The sequence below is a fragment of the Neopsephotus bourkii genome, unplaced genomic scaffold, assembly GCF_033783945.1.
Source record: "Neopsephotus bourkii isolate Nb327-2 ecotype Australia unplaced genomic scaffold, CSIRO-AGI_Nbou_v1 NB_1831, whole genome shotgun sequence".
Taxonomy (NCBI): Eukaryota; Metazoa; Chordata; class Aves; order Psittaciformes; family Psittacidae; genus Neopsephotus; species Neopsephotus bourkii.
This window is the reverse complement of record NW_026902304.1, coordinates 135,017-154,342: the sequence shown is the minus strand read 5'-3', so window position 1 is coordinate 154,342 and position 19,326 is coordinate 135,017. Positions and strand designations below refer to the sequence as shown.

At 42.4% G+C, this 19,326-nt stretch overlaps 1 long non-coding RNA gene across 2 annotated transcripts; it reads left to right on the top strand.

Annotated features, from left to right (window-relative positions):
• Window positions 1-2,004: 2,004 nt before the first annotated feature.
• LOC133207210 (uncharacterized) lies at window positions 2,005-5,774 on the top strand. Of its 2 annotated transcripts, none has more exons than XR_009723987.1 (4): window positions 2,005-2,871; window positions 3,312-3,447; window positions 4,446-4,569; window positions 5,367-5,774. It is a non-coding gene; the product is annotated as an uncharacterized LOC133207210 (long non-coding RNA). The 2 variants fall into 2 exon arrangements; XR_009723986.1 differs by having other exon boundaries at window positions 2,005-2,885.
• Window positions 5,775-19,326: the final 13,552 nt, after the last annotated feature.

The following is a 19,326-nucleotide window of genomic DNA, read 5'->3' as shown; positions in this document are numbered from 1 at the left end:
TTTCACCTCTCAAGAAAACCTGTTAGCAGCATCTTTTACATAGCAATACAGTGAGTTTTTCCTGTCTTTGAGATGCACTACTGCACAAAGGCTGTGCATATCTTTGCCTGTGATGCACTTTACCAGAGCCTCCACCTCCTTATGAGAAAATCCTCATTTAACCAAGAAAAGCGAAGCCAGTCATGCCATCGGCTGTAAAAAAAAAAAAAAAAAAAAAAAACCACCAAAAAAAAAAAAAAAAAAAGATTATAGCAATTACAACCTACCCGCTCCCTTTAGTCACCCTAATGTGACTTCCTCTCATCTATCTCCTTAATCAGAAACACCCCTGTGCTGCTTTACTGGAGTTCCCAAAACCCCAGTAAAACCCTCACTGCTGCCAAGGGAGCTCTTTGAGTGGATACATTATTTTGAGGCCAGGACAAGCTCTGTTACCTTATTTGTTCAGTAATTTTGTAAACTAATTTGTTAAATTAGTAAATTACTAATTCCTCGGGTGGGCCTTTCCCTCGCACACAGAGATGCCCCGGTTCTGTTTGCGGCACCACAGGAACGGAGCCGGCGCTCACGGAGCCGGTCGCGGAGGGGAAGACTGCAGCTGCCCCCCGGAACGCCTTCAGATGCGGGGCAGGTACAAGCAGCCAACCCCTTCTGATCTCCCCTTTCCTGTTAGCGCAGGCTGTACCCCTGTTAGGAAAAGGATGCAAGCGCTACTCCCTCCTCACAGCTCACCTGCCGCCATCTTGACGCCGCGAGATGAGGGGACGCCGCCGCCCTGTGGCAGAAGCGCGCTGAGGGCACTAGGAGACGCTGCGGCTTGGTGGCTGATGAGGCCCGTTTTTGTGTCTGGAATTGTATTTTGGTAATTAAGCTGAATGAAAATAATGATCTTTCTTGGAGTGACGCCTGTCCTGCTTTAATGGTCTGAAGGCAGCAGTGAGATTTCCAGGGCAGGTGGGTTGAGGAAGGCAGCATATCCACTACAAGTGCTGGTATCCAGCACGGCAAGGTACCAGTTTCTGAGCTTCTCCAGGTTATTTTATAGATACCTTTTGAACTTCCACCTGTTCTAAGGATCAAGAAGAAAATTCCACAAATTAAGTTAGTCTGTTTTCTTCCTCCTGCCATGAAACAAGCTCGGTTTATATTTGTGCAGATTTGTTGTATTACAGCAATGTGCTGTTAGCTGTGGGGAGATCTGTAAAGTACAATGAGGGAGAAGGTGTCTCCTGCGCTCCTGAGATAAATGTATTTTTTTTAATGGAGCTTCTTCACATAGATAAACGTTTGTTAACCTGGCTAACTGTAATTAGTCTAAGTGCAGTGGCTAGTTGTTCTTAGGTATCTAAGGAAGGAGAGCTAGTAAGTCAGTGAAACCCATCTTCTCTCTGTATCAGACTTTTATTCCAGAACATTTTAGACTGTATGTTATATATGTATGCAGAAGCCATGTGGCCAAGGAAACATCAGCCCAGTGAACATTCACAGTAAGGACTTGGACATCATCTGAGCTACAGACTTAGCAAATTATAAATTCTGAAATTAATATTGCTATTAGAGTTTGGGAATACTTAGCCATTAGCAAAACATCTGTTGTGCTACTTAACAAACACCTGCAAATACAAGACAGACCAGAAAAGAATTTCATGTTAGTGTGCCTTACAATGCCTGGGCTAGAAAACTTATGCAGGCTGCACAAAGATCAGTTTCAGTGAATGACACAACCAAGCCATCTTGAAAACTCATCTGTAATTTCCTATTCATATCCCTTTTCCTTTATCTTGCCGTACTGTTCAAGTTCCACACTTGCTTTTAGTATCGTAACCTTGAGTGTATCTTATGCAACTTCCCACACAAGCGTTTCTTTACAGCTGCTAATTAAAGATCCCTCTGAATAAAGACTTCTGCTTCAACAGTTAGAGTGCCCCTTTGAAATGCCCCTTTTGTGGACCACAGTCTTCTTAAGGACCACAACAAAGACAAGGCAGTGCAGAGAAAAATGCTCCGTTTTGTGACCACTTTGCTTGTCTCTGTCTCAGATAAGGGAAGAGAGTACATTAGCACTTCTCAGTTTCCAAGTGTAACCCTCTGGTGGAGTAAATTGAGCTGTCAGGGAGTAAAACTACAGCACACCCTCACCACAGCCTTTAGCAACAAATAGACTATAAAGAGTGTTCCCAGGAGGTGCTAGCTGGTTAGGGGTGAGGTAGAACTCAGGTGACTGAGCCTATTAATTCCCATGTTCCCAGACCACAACATCCTGAAGTACTAGCATTTCTATTACACATTTTTAAGAAACAGGACGAGAGTGATCCCCACATTGGTAAATTGTAAATCAAATACCGTTAAGGTTATTTTGTGGGGGGGGCGGGGGGGGGAGGGAAACAACAACAACAAAAACATGCAAAAAGAAAAAAAATTAATCCATGTGTTTTGAGTCTTGATAACAATGTCTTGATAACTGTTTCTTGTCCTGCCTATGCTTAAAACTTTCCCATCTGCCTAGATACCCTAGCATGTGAATATATGCACAGGTAGCAGAGGCCACACACATCTGAGTGCATGTGCTGGTGACCACAGAGCTGCTGTATTTTCTCCCTGAATTAACTGCTCTTGAAAACAGTACTACAGAAGTGTACAGTGGAAGACTATACTGAAAGACTGCTGAAATCCAAGGCCTACATCTATAGGGTTGTACGGATCAATACTTTATGCTTCTGTCAGCAGTGTCATAGAAACAAGTTGCCCTGGAGATACCCCAGCTTCTCTGATGAGCGTTCACCCGTGGAGCAGCTCTTTTGGAACCCTCCTGAGAACAATTCTCTGCTTTCTGTGGCCATCATTCTTCATGTCTTGCTCACAGAAGCTAATGTGGGTATAGCACAGTGAGTACTGCAGCCTTCATTCATCCCAAAGGCAATCATCTCTGTATTCTCTTTGAGTAAATCTCCAGGGATGCGTAAGTTCACCATAATTTACATTTTACTTGAACAGCATCCCTGTAGGGTTATTGGAACTGCATATTACATTATTTGAGTCATCCTAGCTCTAGCTGAAGGCCACAAAACTCAGAAGGTTGCTTGATACGAGCTCTTGGCCTTCCTGCCTTGTGTCAAATTTTGCTGTTAAATATATCAATGTAGAATGACTTTTGTCAACAAGTGAATTACACTCCTCTTACTAAGATCTAACAAAGAACAGGAATTGACCTATACATTTTATTGTCATGCCCTCCAGGTATAAGACCTTTTGAACAGGAAAATTCATGCATGTGGAGCAGTTTTTATTTGTTTATTTGTTTTTATTTTCAGTGTGAGTACCCATGCTGCACTGAGTTGATTTGAACATATGACTGCAGGATATTTTTTCATATCATGCAAGTCAACAGGGATCCTGGAGTAAATTCAACTGTAACAAGACCAAGTTTTGAAGAATGCCACTATCCAGGTAAGGTGACTGAAGAAAGACATGTTTATACAGCCAAAAGCAACCAGTGCGACTTATGAGTCTGCATTCTGAATGCTCACTCTGCCCCCTCTGATAACAAATACCACTGGTAGAAATCAACCTAGATATTTTTTACCCTGAAAAAAAATCAGTGGGAAAATCATAAGCCTGCTGACAGGCTGTCTGTAAAGAATGAGAATGGTGAAGTGCATCATATTAATTATTCGGTATAAACTGTTCACCCTGCTCTTCCAGCAGGCACCATCTTCTACTCTTTTTTTTTTTTTTTTTTTTTTTTTGCTCTGCCTTCATCTGCCTGAAGTCCTGACTGCACAGTGTTGCAACTGACACCACTGAAACCTTTTCCAGCCACCTCTGCTTATTGCATTCATGGCTTAGTATTCAGCATACTCATAGTTCAGCAATTTTTATGCTTATCTGGTGTCTACATAGGCAAGATGCTGAGAAATGTGGAAGACAGAAGAGCACAACCACAGGAGGGAGGGGGAGAGGTAGTGCAAGGGTCAGGATCACCTTTAGGTCTGCAAAACCTGTAGCAAGATGCAGCAGGCAAAGAATGATGGAGCCTGAGCAAGCAGTCCATTTAAACTCATACATGTGTTCCAAGAACTTCAGGAGAGTAACTTGATGATGGTTTTTTTTCATACAGTTAAGGATGTATTGGGTTCTTAAACCTCTGTATAACCCAATAAAGAAAAAAAAATCAAGAGCTTTGATAAATTGCCTGCATTAGAAGAAATCCTGCAACCTAGCTGTTCAAAAAGCTCTTAGCAGTGGCTGATGATTATATTTTGTAAGTGTTCCCTAAAGGCCGTTATTCATCAGCAGAGAGGTCACCACAGGCAGATGAGAGACTTGCAGCATGGAGATGTATTTCTGAAAAATCTTGCATGATCATTTCTCCCCTTGAAGAGTTAATATAACTAAGCAAGTCATCTCTCTGTTGCTGTGTGTCTTTGCCTCCTTGCCCTTCTCAGCCACACACAGCATGGAACGATATATGAGTTGACAGCAGACGTAGATGGATGTCTGTTCAGTACCATCGTTTGAATGAGCCACTCTGGCCATAAGACTTCTGTTCATCTGCCAGTCACAGACACTGTAAGTATAGATACTCCCATGCTTTTACTGTGCTTTATGCTGCAATTTCGTGGCCTGTGGTTAGAAATGATTGCTGTGTGCTGAACAAAGTCCTGCTTCCAAGTTGCTAGTTGTATCAGGTGTATTTAAAATTACTAAAAGCTGTCTGTTGTGGGTTGGGGGGGGGGGGGTTATGGTTGCTTGGGATTTTTTGGTTTGGGTTTTTTTTTTTTTGGAGGGGGATGTCTTGGGGGGGTAGGTTTTTGGGGGGGACTGCTTTTTTTGTTGTTTTTTTTTTTTATTTTAGGGGTTCTAAATCTTTCAATAAAAATAGCAGTCATAAAGTGGTCATATTGATTTCTCAAGCGATACCACACTTTCACAAAGGGATTTCTCAGACTATTTCCCTGTTTCCAGGCAACCTTGCTGAGGAGAAAGATAAATTAAACATTGTGCTAACAGATTGACATACAACTTTGACAGCTATTTTTAAAAAATATAAATCTAAATTACTGCACACAACAGCTTCATTCAAAATCATGATCATGGCTACTATAATACCTCTAATTTATTTCTTTTCACTTTTGCCTGAGACACACAATCCACAAAAAGCAGTCCAGAACTATAATTATTGTCATGGTGATATGGGCAGGCATGGTGCTTGTTAAAAAACATCCCGATAGCTCCTTTCTCAAGATGCTGATAACATGAACTATAAAGAAAAATTGATTGTACAAGTATAGACAAGTGAAAGCATGAGTGGATTCAGTCTGGAGAGCACAGAAATGCTGAAACTCAGTTCTTTTCCTCTTCTACAGACACTTTGGAGCTCAACATCTATACAAGTGTGATCAGTCATAGATGGAGACAGGGGAACAGCTATGAACTGAGGGTCTAGATCAAACAAAAGCCCCTCCAACACAGAAGGAACAAACATTAGTAGGTGGTTCACTACACCCACATGGTTCTGTTCCCTAGGAAGCACTCTTTCCTTCTTCTTGGACCAAACTGTTTCCTTCTGTCTGCTGGCTTCTTCCCCTTGATTTTTTGCTGCCACAGCTTGCCAAATATTTCTCTAATGCCTGTTTGCAACGAGAAAATCCTTCTGCCTGTTGCCTTAGATGGTGGTCCTATTGTTTTAGCTCTGTCCCTCTCATTGTGTAAAGTCCTGTAATTGTTCTTTTTGCTGAACTGGAAATATGAATGCTTAACATATGCTGAAACCACATCTGTGATTATGAGCTGACATCACTCATTCTTAACACTGGCCAGAATCACAAAATATTTTGGGTTGGAAGGGACAGTCAAAGATCATCTAGTCCAATCCCCCATAATGAGCAGGGACATCCCCACCTATATCAGATTACAAGAGGATATGCTTTTACTTCAGACATGAAGAGAAAATGTTCGTGGGTAACTGAGTGGGAGCCCAGTCAGCTAGCACCATTTCCTGACTTGTCTGAGAACCAAGACAGGGCAAAACAGGGATCAGAAACCCTAGCTGAGGCTAGGCTTCTCCCAGTGTTGGTACAACTAGAGCATTCTCTCAAACAAAAGTGTTAGCTAATAAAGTGTACTGGGCTATATTAAAAGTATAATAACGAAACACAGTATTTTATTCTGATGAATACTTGATCTAAAAGATAATGTAAAATACTGTATTTTGCACTTGAGTGCTTGTCTTCAGCTCAAGCAGTTCAGCACAGGTGATTAGCACCAAAACCAGTGAATCTGATTGTGTTCCTTCCGCAAAATTCCCATGAAGTAAATCCTGTGCGACTTAATTAGCATCCAGTGAAATTTTATATCTCCTCTACCCTGATTTGCATAAATTCTAGCTAAACAACGGTAAGATAATTACTGAATACAAATGAGCTAATAAGGGTACTGCTTGGGAGCAGATGTCAGTGAAGATAAATACACATCTCTGCTGATCTGTTTCTGGTAATGTCACGACATATTTTCTCCCTCATTCTGGTTTGTTGTGGTCAAATCACTGGACTTTTCAGTATTTTACCTTTTCCTCAGATGTGTTAGCAGAGCTCTGCTTTTGCATATTGAATACCAGTTGTGCCCTATGATACGTATCATGCTTTGGTAGACATTAGCTGCAGGGCCTCCATACTGAATAATATTTCAGAAACTAAGATAATCTCATTCTGAATCACTGCTCTAATCACTGACACTGCATGATAGGAGGGTGTACAGGTGTCCTCTTCCCTCTCCTGTGATTTGACAGTTCACAGCTGTAGGTCCTGACACTTGAGTGGGTGCCTCTAGCTAATGTGCAAGGATACTCCATTCACGAAAGTCCCCCAGCTGGTGGTAATTGAAGCTGCTTCTTGGATCTCATCATTGCTAATGTGTTTTAGCTGAAAATCTGACATGGAGGTTTTTTTCTCCACCTCCTTTTTCTGTGTTTATGAATACTCTGTTCATAGTATCAAAGTGTGGCAACATCTTCATCTTTTTCTTCTTTTTCCCCTCTACCTCATGGAAGCTGATTCAAGGTAATTGCTTCCAAGTAACACAGTGAGTGAGAGAATATCTAATGTGACCATCATTAAAAGGAACATGCTTTTCCTTATTCCAATAGGGAAACACAGAGTTATCTGTTAGCCTTGGAGAATTTAAACCACTTAAAATAAGGGTCAGTTTGGTGAGTATGGAAACAATAATTATTCTACCCTCTCATAAAAGGGGATATACCAGACTGTCGAGTTGGCTTGGTGACTGCATGCTAAGACTTACCATTCTTCACTAATGAAAGCAGAATGGAATTATAAGCCATATGTGGTGGGACGTACTTTGGAAGAGTATTTTCAAAGGACAGGTTACCTAACAAGTCAAGGGAAGCAATATTTTTGGTGCTATTTGATAGTACTGCTCATATAATAATCAGAACGTGAATTCAGGAGTGAGCACTCTTGCTTAAATGGTAAGGGAAGATGAGCATCTGATGTCCATGGGTTATCTGGATGTTTGGCACAGAAAGGGCTTTTGTTAATCATTGCAGATTATTGAATGTCCCTCCTAAAAAGCTGTGCTTTCATGTGAGCATGGAAATATGGGGTAACATATTTATACCTTATAGTAAATCAAAAGCAATTAAAATTCTGTTCTTTTTCAGGTTAAAATAGAAACTGTGAATCTGTTAATTGCTTTAATACTGGGGAAAATATTTTCCATTTTTATGTAAAACTACAGAAGCTTTCCAAAACAATTCAAGGGTGTGACAGTTCTGTTTCAGAACTCATTTTAATTTTCAGAACATAAAAATAACTTGTGAAGAGCTGGAAATACAAAAATGGCTTTGCTACTCAATGCTAGTGCTCCCATGGACAAGAAAAGATGGTCTGCAGCATGCAAAACTTAACCCTAAAACATCAACACAGAAATTGCAAAGGTCACGAGAATTACCTTGCTGGTAATTCTTTTTTCCACATTTGCTATTAACTCTTACAGACAGGTGAGTAGAATCCAAGGCCTCTCTCCCTTCTAAATTTTGGTTTTAGCAAATGTAGCCTCACTTTAGGCCCTATGAAGTCAATCCACAGTTAAATATCTAAATAATAGGCTTAACTTTCCAAGACATGGGTCATTCATGCCTCCTTTTTCATGCCAGTGGAAGACACTCATCTCTTAAATATGAGTCCAAAATATGTGGAAAGTTCAGCAGCTCTGTGATACCCAGGGGAGATGTGATCCAGCTAGGCTGAGCTCTGGATGGAGTCTGTCCCAGTTCTTGAGCAATGCTTGTTTAGACATCCTTCTTTGTTTTGGAAAAGTACAGTTACTATGTTCTAGTGATGCTTCATTTGCTGTGAAGATAGTTGAGGTGGGTCTGTTCAAATAACCATTTTCATGTCTGTAGGAAAACAGGGTTTTGTTCTTCCCCTGCACTCTCTGTCAGGAACAAAAAGGCCAGTGGGTGGCAGAGCAGCACACTGCACGGCTGAGGCAGAAAGTCCCGCATGAAACATGATTCTTAAATGGATGTGTGTGCTTGGGATTCAGATAAAATGGTACTTTGCAATGAGCATCCAGTATGTTTCATCGGTATGCTGAACTTGCTGCCCTATTTTGAAGTAAGCTAACATTTTTTAAATGAAACTAATGGTTTTAAAATAATTCCTTCCTTGTCTTACCTGCTTAATGAGACAAAAAGATGATAGGCATAATAGGAGGTTGTCTGAGAATCTAAGGCGGGAAAACACTGTAAAATACGGTTTAGGCTATATCTTCTGAGTTGTTGTACACGACATAGTGTGAAGCCCTTCACCAGGAGACTATGTAACCAACCAGCATTGTGTTTCTGTGCTGAGCAGAGGGGATTGAAGGTTTTCACAGATGTTTTCTGTCACTGGAGCATTAGATTTGAAAAATTCAATTTTTGTTTAAGCACTGAAAATACTAGGTTTTAGACACTCTCATCCATATACCTGCAGGAGAGTTATTTTTAGTGGAAATCCATATTTTCATTGGTACAAAAAAATCCCTGCTCTAGTTTTGAACCTTAAAATAAAAGAAATTCTTTCATATCTTTACCACATGCAGCTGACTTTCTGCACCTCCCAGTTTCTCTGGAAAATATTAGCTTGATTCATAGTCTCTGTCTTTTTCTTTCATTTTCTTAAAGACTTTAAAGGTGTTCTTCCTTAAGGTGTTCTTCTTTATCCTGAAATATGTGGTATCTGGCAAAGTGCTTTAGTAGCAGAGAGGAAATAGTTGAAAAGAAACACTGAACTGGATGTGTGTAACAGTCTACAATGCTTTTTAATGGAGTGAGAAAAAGCACCTTGTATTTCCACAAATGAAAAAATATCAATTAACTTAGAAGTCTTTTCTGTTTTGGAGGGGAATCTTTTGAAGGGAAATCAGGAAGGAACAGAGCTACATTTCTGTTGGGTGAAGCTCTGACATTGACATGTACTCTTCAAAAATGCCTTCACAAGATGTTTCTGTGCAAAAATGCCCATGAAAAACAGCATCGTTACCTTACACTAGCCCTGTAGACAATTGCAGTATACAAGCTGCAGCCCTCAAAGCAAGACTGCTCAGATGTAAGTGGAAAATGCTACAGGAATTCCATTTGTCAAAGTAAGCCATCAGTGAAAACACGGTTTAATAAAACAATTTCAGTAACTGCAATTCATAGAATAGTAATTAAGTAAAAGACTTTTATCTAAGGTTCATTTCTCAAGGTTGTTTCAGAAGGTATTAAACAAGGTTACTTGTTTTTTCTCTTCCAGTGTTGGAACATGTGCATTTCCAGTAATCTATGCATTGAGAAGTCCACTTAAGCTGTGCCATGCAAGTATCTATGCCATATACTTAGGTCAAACAGTAACAGGAACTTACAGTTTCACTGAAGTTCTGAAGAATCATCATGAAATCTGGAAACTGATTTTCCCTGGTTTTGATATAAACAAAACTATATATCAGAAAGGAATCAGCAAAATCATAAGAAAAACAAAAGCTTATAAAACCCCTAGAGATAAGAGAAATGTGTATATGTAACATCACATATTCTATCATATTATATTAATTACCTGAAAGTAAATTGGATCATATTAACTTGCCAGCTGCCTACAGTTAGAAATGCAATGACTCAACACAGTGATCGCTCTGAAAGCAGAATCACGATGGGAGATCCTGTACAGAGTAATACATATTAATGCCAAAAAAGGGGGACAGTTTAGAAAACATGCTCTGATGTTCTTGTCTGGGCAGAAGCCTCATTATCATTCTGACTAACAAATCAAGTGTACTAAGGCATAGCTGATTCATTTCTAGGGGAAGGTTTCTTAGAGATCCTTGCAGCAAAGTTGGTATTTTTAAACCAAAAATTCCAAAGTTTGCGTAGTTACAGCTGAACACAGCTAACTAAGCCAGTAACCTGGATCTTACTTGCCAAAATTGCCATGCTTTTCATTCTAAAGAAGTTTCAGTTAACAAAGCAAGACTTTGACCTTTGATGTTTCACTTACATTAAAGAATCCTCAAAGCCCTGTAAGGAGGGAGACACAATTTATTGGTTAAAAACCTACATGATCTGATCTGCAGTTCAGCTAAAGATTTTATGCCACCCACTTTCACAGTGTAACAGCACCATTAGCATACCTTACAATTAGGCACAGAAAGAAAGACTATAACATGAAGCCAGAGAAAACAACAATGCTATCTAAAATATACATTTAATGAGGAGCACAAGCCCTTTGAAGATGCTGATACAATAGAAACATGCCACTCCAGTAATCTCATAGCTTAAAAATTATTTGCATGTCATCAACCACCATTGCCAATGGCAAAGATTTCCATAACATTTCAGTTGTCCTTTTTTATGTTTTTATTGCCCCTTGGCCATTTAAGGAGCCTTCAATGTAATATTGAACAAAAATAAACTTTGGCCCATGTAATAAATAGCACACTGCACTTTGTAAATATAGCACAAATATTCTTTGATTTAACCCATACAGCAGACCTCAGAGTAAAGTAATTACTTGTATCATTTGCTCTTCAAGAACATGTAGAATCTGAGCAAGACATTTTAATTCTTACGTGAGCACTTTGGTCTCCAGTTTGTAGATTTGTAGTTGTAGATTCAATTTGTCCTCATCCGCAAAACAAATTCCCTGATTGAAGATAGGAGATGATTAAGCACCTGATGAAAGAAAAGCTTAAAAGAATAAATAGCAGGCTTTGTTATGTCACTCTGACCAATATACTAGAAGCTCCTGGTAATATAAATTTCAGTAGCATACCATAGCACCGGGTGTATTCCATTATATTTAAAAGAGCCATCATTTTCCACAGTGAAGCAGGCAGACGAGAATTTGTTTCAGAAAATAAGTTGGCATTTTTCAATGCCTTTGGGGTCTGCTTCAGAGTCCAACTGCAAGGACTGTGCTAAATAGGCCCAGTAAAACCCTGGGAAATAGAACCCAAGATCAAGCTCGGTGTTGATACAGATGATTATGGCAACCCTATATCAGTGATTCAATAAACTATGCATGTAGTTAAAACAAGACATTCTCTTATTTTGGTCCATTGCTGATCTGTTTTCCCTCTTGACTAGGACTGGTCTAACAGAACCTCATGAATGCATTCACGTTTCTTCCCAACTTTCTCTTTTTAGCCTAAGTTCTTCTGATATTTGGGCCTTTCACGATAAGATATGCCACATGCCTGGAGAGGAATTTTTAACTAACAGCCCTGGTCGGGCCCTTTCTAGTGGTGCCTATGTGAGCATAATTCCTGGTAGGCCTTGCACGGCTGCAGGGCAGAGTATCACAGTATCACAGTATCACAGTATGTTAGAGATTGGAAGGGACCTCAAAAGATCATCTAGTCCAATCCCCCTGCCGGAGCAGGAACACCTAGATAAGGTTACACAGGAAAGTGTCCAGGCGGGTTTTGAATGTCTCCAGAGAAGGAGACTCCACAACCTCCCTGGGCAGCCTGTTCCAGTGTTCTGTCACCCTCACTGAGAAGAAGTTTCTTCTCAAGTTTAAGTGGAACCTCTTGTGTTCCAGTTTGCACCCATTGCCCCTTGTCCTATCATTGTTTGCTACTGAGAAGAGCCTGGCTCCATCCTCGTGACACTCCCCCTTTATATATTTATATGCACTAATAAGGTCACCCCTCAATCTCCTCTTCTCCAAACTATAGAGACCCAGCTCCCTCAGTCTTTCCTCATAAGGGAGATGCTCCACTCCCTTAATCATCTTATCTGCCCTGCACTGGACTCTCTCCAGCAGGTCCCTGTCCTTCTTAAACTGAGGGGCCCAGAACTGGACACAATATTCCAGATGAGGTCTCACCAGGGCTGAGTAGAGGGGAAGGAGGACCTTTCTCAACCTACTAACCACCCCCCTTCTAATACACCCCAGGATGCCATTGGCCTTCTTGGCCACAGGGGCACAGTGTCGGCTCATGGTCACCCTGTCGTCCACCAGGACCCCCAGGTCCCTCTCCCCTACACTGCTCTCTAACAGGTCGTTCCCCAATCTATACTAGAACCTGGGGTTGTTCCTGCCCAGATGCAGGACTCTACACTTTCCCTTGTTATATTTCATCAAGTTATTCCCCGCCCAACTCTCCAGCCTGTCCAGGTCTCGCTGGATGGCAGCACAGCCTTCTGGTGTGTCGGCCACTCCTCCCAGCTTAGTGTCATCAGCAAACTTGCTGATAGTACACTCAATTCCCTCATCTAAATCATTGATGAATATATTAAATAATACTGGTCCCAGTACCAACCCTTGAGGCACTCCACTAGATACAGGCCTCCAACTAGACTCCGCCCCATAGACTACAACTCTCTGGCTTCTCTCCTTCAGCCAGTTCACAGTCCACCTCACTACCCGATCATCCAGACCACACTTCCTCAATTTAGTTGCAAGGATGCTGTGGGAGACTGTGTCAAACGCTTTGCTGAAGTCAAGGTAGATCACATCCACCGCTCTGCCATCATCCATCCACCGTGTTATTTCCTCATAAAAGGCTACGAGATTGGTCAAGCATGACTTCCCCTTGGTGAAGCCATGTTGACTGCCCCTCATAACCCTCTTATCCTTGATATGCCTTAAGATGGCACCAAGGATAAGGTATTCCATCAGTTTCCCAGGAATGGAGGTGAGGCTGACTGGTCTATAGTTACCTGGGTCCTCCTTCTTGCCCTTTTTGAAGACAGGAGTGACATTTGCTTTCCTCCAGTCCTCAGGCACCTCTCCCGTTTCCCAAGACTTGGTAAAGATGATGGAGAGCGGTCTAGCAATGACCTCTGCCAGTTCCCTCAGCACCCACGGGTGCATCCCATCTGGACCCATGGATTTATGGATGTCCAGATTGCTCAACTGGTCTTTAACCCATTCCTCATCGACTAAGGCAGACCGCTCCGTTGACTTGTCTTCATCTGAGGTCTCAGTGGTACAGGGCTCTTCAGGACTGCCTCCAGCAGAGTAGACAGAGACAAAGAAGGCATTCAGTAACTCTGCCATCTCTGTATCTTCTGTCACCAGGGCACCCGTCCTGTTCATCAGCGGGCCTACATTGCCTCTGGTGTTAGTTTTATCTGCCATGTATTTGAAAAAGCTCTTTCTGCTGTCCTTGACCCCTCTCGCCAGCTTTAATTCCAAGGAGGCCTTAGTCATCCTAGCAGCTTTCCTACATCCTCTAGCAGCAGCCTTATATTCCTCCCAAGTGGCCAGCCCTTCCTTCCATGACCTGTAAACTCTCCTCTTCCACTTGAGCATACCCAGCAATTCCCTATTTAGCCACGCAGGTCTCCTGACCCTCTTCCTTGACTTCCTACGTGTCGGGATGCTCCGATCTTGAGCTCGGAAAAAGCAGTCCTTGAACGTCAACCAACTATCTTGGGCCCCTTTACCTTCAAGCAGCCTAGCCCATGAGATTTCCCCTAGCAATTGCTTGAAGTGGCCAAAGTTTGCCCTGCTAAAGTCCAGGGTTGCAATTCTACTTGCTATTCTACTGGTCCTACCACACAAGATCCTGAATTCCACCATGTCGTGGTCGCTGCAACCAAGGCAGCCCTCAACCTTCACTCCTTCCACCAGACCCTCCTTGTTAGCGAGGATGAGATCCAGCAGCACACCTCTCCTGGTTGGCTCATCCACCATTTGCATGAGGAAGTTATCATCCATACACTGGAGGAACCTCCTGGACTGCGGCTGGGTTGCCGAGTAGTCCTTCCAGCAAACATCAGGGAAGTTAAAATCCCCCACGACGACCACAGCCTGTGACTGTGAGGCCGCTCTCAGCTGCCTGTAGAAGGCCTCGTCAACTTCCTCACCCTGATCCAGTGGCCTGTAACAGACCCCCACAACAGTATCGCCCCTGCCAGCCTGCCCCTTAATTCTCACCCACAGACTCTCAACTCGCTCATCATCTGTCCCCGGACAGAATTCAACGCATTGTAGCTGCTCTCGCACATAAAGAGCAACCCCACCACCCCGCCTGCCTGGCCTGTCTTTCCTGAAAAGGACATAGCCCTCCATGACTATATTCCAGTCATGTGAGCTGTCCCACCACGTCTCTGTAATTGCCACCAGATCATAATCTCCCGACTTAACACAGGTTTCCAGCTCCTCCTGCTTATTTCCCATGCTGCGCGCATTGGTGTACAGACATTTCAGGGAGCGAGCCGAGCACACCAATTTCACCCTAGGATTACAGGAGGCCTCCCAGTCATCATCAATTCTGGAGCGCTGTCCCACTGAGGCAAGCCCAGCTACAACCCCATCCCCCTTCGAATCTAGTTTAAAGCTCTCCAAATGAGCCCTGCTAATTCGTGCCCCAGCATCCTTTTGCCTCTGTGCGATAAACCTTTCCCACATGCCAATGTCCAGGCCGGTGCCCTATAAAACCAGCCATTATCAAAGAATCCAAAGCCCTGCCTGCAGCACCAGCCTCGAAGCCAATTGTTTATGGACTGAATTTTCCCATTCAGTCCCACATCATCAATAGAAGGTGGAAGTAGTGAGGAGAAGATCATTTGAGCCCCAAAGTCTTTCACCATCCGCCCCAAGGCCCTGTAGTCTTTCTTCATCCCCCTCAGACTGCAGGAAACAGCTTCCCCCTCACCTGTCTGGAAGACCAGCATTGGGTAGTAGTCTGTCGGGTGCACCAGGTTGGGGAGCGCCCTGGTGATATCCCTGATCTGGGCTCCAGGCAGACTACACACTTCCCTATGATGAGGGTCAACTCTGCATATCGGGCCCTCTGTTCCTTTCAGAATGGAATCACCTACTACAATGACCCTTCTTTCTTTCTTACCAGAGGCAGTCTTGAGGTGTGAAGTCGACCGCTTTTTCCTATGTGGCCTTGTAGGCGGGCCTTGCACCACATCCTCACCTACCTCTCCTTCAAGATCCAGGGCCTCAAACCTATTACGGAGGGACACCTGGGGAAGCAGGGCAGGAAGGGAGGAGGGCTGCCCACGATGCCGAACCGGAACTCGCTTCCAACCCTCATCATCTTTTTGGTCCCCTACCTCTGGGCGACAGCTACAGGAGAGGGGCTGTCTCAGGCTTGAGGTCCTTTGCTGCCCTGGGGAACAGGCCCTGTTGATGGTTTGCTGCATTTGTCAGCATCCATAGAACAGGAAAGAGGATGTGAGCCTGCAAGTTCCAGGATGATTCTGGACAAGGCAGCAAATATTTTTCTCTGCAACTTTCAAGAAATTAGCTGATATTTGTGTGGGGTACAGGGAACCCTGTAAATTAAAAAAAGGAAATGTCCTGGCATGAAGACAGCATATACGATGGATCCAGCTTCAGAAGTACAGAATACAGAACACAGGAAATACAGGAAATTGAGAAAAAGGAGAATGCATGATACTGGAGTCACGGTTTAGAGCAAGGCACAAGAGTGTAAGTAAGGGTATGGGGTTTGAGACCAAAACCTTAGTTTGGGAAGATGCAGCATATGTAGCTAGAGCTGATAGTGTTTGTTTTGGGTTTTTTTTTTGTTCCCACAAATAACTGTGCAAGTTACGTGACTTAGCAGGAAGGCTTGCTTGTCAGCAGGGAAGTAGCCCTTGTAAGGCTTTCGTTCTCATGAAATTTTGTCTAACCTTATCTCACTGTTGTGGCCAGTGACCCAGATCAGGAGGAGAGATGATGACTGCAGCAGCATGAAGGCCTGTAAAATCACAGCTCTTTCATGAGAAAGTAATCTACAAAATGCAAAAATAGAACAGTAAAGTATAAGTATAAAGTAAAGTCATGTCCTTTAATCCGTCTGGATATTACTTCATGCCCAAGGCTACATATTCAGCAGAAAAAACAATTTGTACCACGTAAAGCAGGAACACTTGTGATAAAAGTAAATTATATGTATAGCTTTCATCTCTCTGCAACATCAGACCTTTCTTGTGCTTACATCACCTTACTCTTCTGAATTACTTTCTGTCCAGCAGGTTTTTTCCAGAGCAGATCTGTGATGATAACATTTTGTATTGACGTGTACAAAGAATTTAGTTTTTGAGATAGTATATCTTGAAGGCAAAGCATACACAGTGCTGTTTTCTTCCACTTGCCTGCATTTCTTAGCAATGAATAAAATGCTGCGGGGGGGGGGGGAAGGCAGTATAAGACTGGTAGGTCTTTAAAGAAAAAAATCCCTAACCTAGTAAACACCTTAGTCCTTGAATCTGTCTATAGTTAAATAATTGCAACTTATGGTTGCAATTACAGGTAGGAAAAAAAATCCCGTAGAATATTATGCAGAAACATCCAGGTAACTACTGGAGCCTGTGACTCCATAAGTAGGGGTTTTTTAAGCTATCATGCCAAACCTCCTAGCTAAGAGGCAGGCAAATGCGTGCCTGAGCCAAGTGGTCACTTTAAAAGCAGAAAAGTTAAAACTGGGCCAGAATACAAAGTTAAATGGTGATAAGGCACAGCCATAGTTACTGTTGCCATGGTTTCTGCTCAACTCTCACTGCAAGTGCTTACAAGGCTTTCACACCTCCAGGCATGCTGTGTCGGGATGGTCAGGAAATGCTACAACCCTTGGGACACTGCCAGCAGGAAGCCTCTGACACCTTGGTTTCTGCTTTTTGCCTCCCATCTTGTGAAATGACACATTTCCATAAGGACTGCTGCTGGTGTTGATACCATTAGGGCAGAAAAACCACCATCCTTGGAAGTGCCATGTGATGTTTGACAATGTGGTTTGCCTTCTGTCATTGTTTTGTGTGCATCTTCTGTACTTTACAAAGTAGAGCTAAATGGTTCCTACAGCAGTCTGCAGTAGCTTGTGACAGTGTACAACAGCCTCTAAGAGAAGGATGGGATTAAAAATCAAGAGCAGACTTCAGGGAGTCTTCAGGATAAAAAGAAACACCGGTGTTTAATTAAATGCAAAAGCTTAAACGCTGCTTTGTGAGTTAGGTGACTGGGGACAGAGCTGAGTGAGGGTTCCTTGTTCTAGCAGAGACCCACACAGGAACATCCACCCAACTCAAGCACTTGTAACAGGCTTCAGAAGCACATTGGAAAAGCTGACATGCATGTCCACATTTCCAGCAAGGCATGTGGAAAGCCAAGGGTCCAGACTCATTTGTAGGCATTCCACACTAATCTCCCTGCACCACCTTTCCCATGGCTCAGGGAGGTGGGAGCAGGTTGTGGCTCCTCTGTGGGACACCCCTTCTCTCTGATATGCGCATGAACTCTTTTTTCTGGGCCAAGTTCTAGGCCTGTCGATTTGTAATTCTGGCTTTCTGGCCTTCCAGAGGAAAGTCTGGAAGGTCTGAGGTGTTGCAAAGTTGTTCAATTCCTTTAAGATTTTAAGAAAAGGTTATTCTGATCTGCTGTTTTTTTCCTGGAGTCAGCAGCCTCTGGTAATATTTGTAAAATGAATACATTTCCCTTCCCATATTTTACCAAGGTCTGACTTCAGAATACAACTTTGCTATAGGCAGATGCCTTCCAGAATGCAAGCTGCTAGCAAACACAAATTACAGCAATGGGAATCAGACGAGATTTTAGAGACAGGGCTCCCAAACTTCAATTCATGTGGGACTGCTTCCTGGATACTATGCAGAGTGGGCACCACATAGAGAATTTGTTTGTAATACAGCACCTTTTATTTAATGGTATACTTCAGTGAAAATGTTCATTAGCAAGCCACATGTAAATGTGTCTTTGGGTGCAAGTGAAATGCTGAGAAGTTTATGAGGAGAATTCAGGTGTGTAGGCAGATGTAGTTTACCCAGTCAGAACCTGTCCTGGCTTCAGCTGCAACAGTTTAGGTAGAGCCCTAATGCTACTGCATCTCTAGAAATAGATGGGAAGTAGCTGCAGGTTCTTTCATTACTATTTCTAAATCATGGCAGGAACAGTGGATCCTCTTCTCCTGTGGTATTAGGATGTAAGGATGAGTAGATTCACTGCAAGGCAACTTTTAAAAATCACAACATGCCTACTCCAATTTTCCAGTCTTCTTTTGCAAACAGGATGGTAGCTGTGGAAGCAGGACACGGGACAGTGCTAAATACAGCAAGAATCTTGGAAGAGAAGCACAGCAGTGGGAGGAGCACTGGTCCTGTCCTGTGCAATAACACACTACATTTGTCAGCATACATTGCTGGACCACTGGTGTTTGCATAGCTACCGATATACTCCTCTTCTTGAACAAACCTGTCTCTTGGTCTTTCATGAGAGTAAAAAAAAAATGCCTCTGTCTGCATTAATTATGTATCTCAAAATAAGCTGATCCCTTTGATTAGGGTACAGAATATTGTTTCCAGGAAGACAAAAATAAAATGTCTGGCCTATTTTAAAACTGAAGATTTATGATGACAAGTGAATACAAATAGCTCTAAGAGAGCCCTAATGCACTATTACTTTTTTAGAAACACAACTCTGTAGGAAATTTACCATTTTAATTAAGGGAGACTGGTTTTCCCAACATCAGCTGAACTATCTATATTTACAGATCAAAGAATACCTCTTTTAGTGTTAAAAAGACACTTCATTTTTCATGCACAGTTACCTCAACAGAAAAAGAAAATATTTTTGCACTTTTTTGCTCTCAAGCTGTGCTGAAAAATCTCTGTGGACAATATTTGAACCCAGGTAAAGTGCCACTGATCTTCTAAAAAAAAATAGAGATAAATAAGTATGCCTAAATGCTAGCTCAGATACAGTACTATTCTGTTTCTAATGTGACAATTAGAATGCCAGGATTAAAGCATTTGCTTAATTTTGTAGGATTAGTGACTATCAATGTAGAGTGTACAACATACGAAAC